A 5,165-nucleotide genomic window follows, 5' to 3' on the forward strand; every position below is an offset into this window, starting at 1 on the left:
TTATGAGAATTAGCAGTTAGCACTAGTACACAAACACCACTATCTCACAAGAATGGAGATAATTAATGTCCATATTATAAAACACACATGACTAATTTTTATTATTTCCAGGAAGAAAGGTTTCCTAGCTTCAAGGGTATTTTCCTGTATATTTGAACCAATATAACACTATTCTTCTACTTACTGGAGAAATATAATTCTGGTAGGATTGTAAAGTAAGCATTAATAAAAATGCAACAGGTACTTTATTGTTTCTATAATTTATTTCACTTCAAGCAGTTTAGTCTAGCTTTGTTCGGGCTCTTTATGGTGTTTATAACTTCATACGCATATGTATATATATATATTAAAAGGTTTGACTCATCTCCAAGTAATATACATCTAAGATTTCAGATGTTTCGACATAAAATTGGCGGAAGGGTTTGGTAGAGCCTGCAAAAGTCAACTCTCTTGACTTTGACCTATTATCAGCAAATTTTTCTCCCCAAAACGGATTAAAATGAGTGCCGCATGTCTGAATACCCATTATGTAAAATTTAAAATGTTCATACCCAAAACTGGCTTAATAGTTTGCTAAAGACCGCAAACGTCAAATCTTTTGAGTCCTTGTCAGCCAAATCTTAGAATGAAAACCGATTAAAATGCTTGCCCTATGCGCGATTACACTTTATGTAAAATTTCACAGTTAGAAACACTTAATACAATCTAGAACCACATCTGTCTACAAAAAGACATATGAGATATTAACGGATGTTACTCAAGAGTAAAACAATGAAAAGAATATGCTGTTGTCACAGCTGTAGTTATTATGACGACATAAATATAACTAACAATCCAAAGAGCTAAACTTCATGCGTGGGAAAATATCATGCAGTCGAACGCGCATATACTTCATCCTAACAGAATGAAGTACGCATCACTTTGAGGGTTGCATGATGGTAAACGAACATGTGCTACATTACCTATAACAGGCACGGCAGGAAAACAAAGGAACACATATCTAAAGAAATGGAAGAAACACTAGAGGATGACCTCCAATCTGTAATGGAATGGGGGCAAAAATGGATGGTCGCATTCAATGCCGCCAAGACTAAACTTGTTTCCTTCAATAATTACAAGAAACCTTCTCGACCACCAATAGCAATGGCCAATGGCTCTTTTTCTGAGAGTACATCTTTCAAACTGCTTGGCCTAACGTTCACAAGTACGCCCTCTCTACCGTGCTAGAAAACTACGAACACCCGAAATTATCCTGTATCTCTACAAGGCCACCATTCGGCCATGTATGGTGTATTGCTGTCATATATGGGCTGGTGCATTGGCTACTTGTCTCTCGCTCCTAGACAAGTTTCAAAAGAGACTTGTCAATCTGATATGCTCTGAACTGGCATCTAAGAGTCAGCCTCTGACCCATCGACGAAATGTTGAATCCCTCTGCCTGTTCTACACGTATTTTAATGGTGAATGCTCTGACTAACTGCAAGCACTTATGCCCCCACGACGTAAACACCCCCGACAAACCCGACAGGAAACTAAATCGCGCCCCCACACAGTAGAGATCTCTAGATGTAAAACATCTTTCTACTCCAGTAGTATCTTCCCCAGAACCGCTAGACTTTGGAATTCCCTTCAAGGTCCCTGCTTCCCCAACTGTACTGACGTGCAGAAGTTCATGTGTAATGTGACCCGACATCTTGCTTCCCAAATTCCTATATAGCACCCCAGTAGTCGTTGCCCCTGATAGTAGCCCCCTACACCAAAGTGTCAATGTGCCTTCTTTAGGGTGAAACTGTCATAAAACACTCTTTACAGGCGGGATTAATAATCAATCGAATGTCATCAGAATATATACTACATAAATCGCAAATGAAAAAATAATGTCAAGATGAAGGCTTCGCTTGCAAACGTAAAAGGCGGAGATAACGTTTGGGTGAATTATATAACAACAAACATGATAAGACCAAATCAAAGAAGATATCACGCGGCAGTGTTGTATTAAAGTTAAAAAAACAGTTACTACATTAACTACAAAATAGCGAGTAATGCCTGAGCATATGGTATAAGTGAGCAGAAGATGTACTTAATACTTTCAAACAAGTTTAATATACGGATAACTCGCAAAACTTTAAAGCAACTCATCACTCAATATCTCTACACGCATTGTTTCTTATATTTTTTACAACGTTTTCTTTCGCTTCCTTGATTACGTTGCTTAATTATAATATAAGCTTTTATATTTGTATTTTATCATCCATCCATGGCCTTGGGCCCTTCGAGGGGCATAGCCCATCCACAACTTTGTAGATGCTTTTGTAGCAAGGAGTTCTTTTTTCGGGGTGAGAGTGCTGGCCCTATGTCTAACCTTCCAAGAAGGTACATAAAACACCTAGCCTTCCCAAATAATCATCAATATGGTACTGGCAAGACTCAACGTTGCTTAATTCCGGGGAGCTAGCGACAACCCGTGTGTCAACCTGATTGTGCCGTACAATTTTATAATAAGGCGATGCAATTAATACTTCAATAATCATATACTACTGTAATTAATGTACTTCACTTAAAATTAAAATAAAAGAAGAATCACTAACGAAAATATTTTCATAGTTAAAATAAATTTAGGAATTTTTGTACTTAAATAAATGAACAATATTTTGGCATATGTATTTTTATGCAACAAAATTGCAATACCTCATATTCGTTCATTATATTATCTTCCCAATGGTTTAATTTCTTTCATATAATAAAATAAGTGACATAAATTATAATAACGATAATGACAATCGGCAAATACTAATCTAATTTAAATTCGGGCAACCTTAATAGGTACAGCGAGTTACTTATATTTAAACATTTCACATAAAAAACTAAGCAAATTAGAAAAAAATAAAACAAGAGAAGGAAGTCGTAGAATCAATTTAAATAAAAAAAACACTACTTTTAGACCAATGAAAATGCAGGAAATATCGCGGCAGTTGTATGGCTGGTGTATAAAATGTACTACACTCATTTATGAATGAATATCGAGAATTCTTGTGACTACGATTTGAAATGGGTCCTAAACGGTTAGTTGCTAAAAAAGCCGCCCGCAGTGTTGATGCAAAGAAAAGGCAAAAGAGGAAGGGAGCTTATACTAACTATATTCACAAAGTCATGAAACAAGTTCATCCTGACACTGAAATGCCCAGCAAAACGATGTCTATGAATAGTTTTGTTAATCTTTTTGAGAAAATCGCTAATGAAGCCAATCGTCTAGCAAATTACAGAAAGAAAAGCGTCCTTAGTATCCAGGAAATCCAGACCGCCGTTCGCCTCTTGCTACCCGGTGAATTGGTCAACAAGCTATTCCTGAGGAAAACAAAATTGCCAGCAAATACACGAGCACGTCGTAAATTCCGAAAATAATGGATTGATGATTTTCTCTAAAATCCTTTTCAGGAATTATTTTGAATTTACACTCAAAATAATAGCTTCCTACGCTACTCTATATTTTCAGATTTTTAATTTTCTTCATGTTATCATATTACGCCATAAACTTGTAATTATAACCTTCCGAATACTTTTTAAACCGATGATTGGCGCAACAGATTAGGCTTTCTAAACTATAAAATGTGCCTAGCCTCTTTTTTCTTTAATTCATGTATATTTTTCGGAAACCGTTTCAAATTGCGTAATATCCTACTTTCGTTTCGTTTGGGAGGAAATATACTCCCAGATTAATGGAAAATACTTCGATTTTTTTTTTTTTTTTTTTTTTTAAATACAAATCCGATTAATATGCATAGATTTCTACACCCCTTTTCACAATCCTAACAAAAGGTTGGACACAAAATCTTTGCCCATCGCTTAATTTACAAAAATGTTAGTTTTCAATGAAATTTATACTAATTTTAACTCATTTGGCCTTGACCCAAGAAAACGATAGTTTTCTCAGATTCGAAACCTCATTCGTCATTAGTTAACTTAAATTGAAAACTATAATGCCAGACCAACTTGAATGGAAACTTCTACAAAGTGAGCAAGTGGTAATGATTTTTTTTATTGCTAATATATTTGCTATTTGGATTCTTTTAATGTTTGTCGCCTTTAAAAGCACGCTATATAAATTGGTGTTTAAATTATCGTATCCCGTAATTTTTACTCCAAATAACATAATTGAAAGAAACATTAAAAGGACTGAAATGCCAGCTATTACTACAATAACTCGTTAGAATTGGAAGTAATTAAAAAACCTATATTGTATTTTTGCAAAACGTTTGGTCGATGTTATTGCATATAGTTTACTTGATTGTATTTTTAAATCTAAACCTTTTAGACCTTAGAACATAATTGGAAATATGCTACTGAAGGGTGTGGCAAACACTTAAAATTCCAGAAACCGTTTAAGGATTAGGGAATATACGTTTATTTTCAACATAGTTGTCTCAATACTTTCAATTTTAATGTATTCACCATACGATATACTGCGTTTCCTCGTATTAAATTGGAAAAAAATAATACATTATATAAGATTGTGTATAGCTGAACATTAAACAGTTTGCTTTCAGTTTGTATTCCACGTGTAGTAAACTGCATTGTCCGGTTGGAATGAAAAAAACTAACAAATGATCCATTTTAAAATTCTTCCAAATTTTAACTGTAATAATCATTTTGGAACTACATGTCTTAGTAAACAAACCTGTATAATCAAATTCATACCAACATAGACTGTAAATCTAATATTAACGGCTATATGTCCTTATTTGCATAATTAAAAGTCTAACTCCTTCGAAACAAAAAATCGCAGAGCGGCGCTAGGAGTCTCAAATGATTGGATTTTGTCGGGCCGTTTTTTTTTTTTTTTTTTTTTTTTAGGGTGAGTCTAAAATGGGGCAAAATTTAAAAGATTAATGCACATTTTGTACATTAATCTTATATTTTTTGTTTTAATTTTTAATCCGTTTATACGCGTGTCACGTTGGTACTGTGGTAACATCACCAGCCTTGAATGCTAGTTTCGGCTTCAATTCTAGCTTATGCCACCTAAATACTTTTGTATCTCTTGAAATCTATACTCTATAATATATGAAATCTGGACAAATTTAAAATATATTGAAGCGTATGTTACGCCCGGGCAAACCCGATCGCCTCCCTCGCTAGTTTGATCAACAAAACAATTCTGTGAATTT

The 5,165-nt window shown here is 34.5% G+C and overlaps 1 pseudogene; it reads left to right on the forward strand.

Annotated features, from left to right (window-relative positions):
- The first annotated feature begins 3,048 nt into the window (after positions 1–3,048).
- Positions 3,049–3,402, forward strand: LOC145255549 (late histone H2B.L4 pseudogene; annotated as a pseudogene).
- The last annotated feature ends 1,763 nt before the right edge of the window (positions 3,403–5,165 follow it).

This window comes from Euprymna scolopes, chromosome 31 (assembly GCF_053919585.1).
Source record: "Euprymna scolopes isolate OS-2025 chromosome 31, ASM5391958v1, whole genome shotgun sequence".
In the NCBI taxonomy this organism is placed as follows: Eukaryota; Metazoa; Mollusca; class Cephalopoda; order Sepiida; family Sepiolidae; genus Euprymna; species Euprymna scolopes.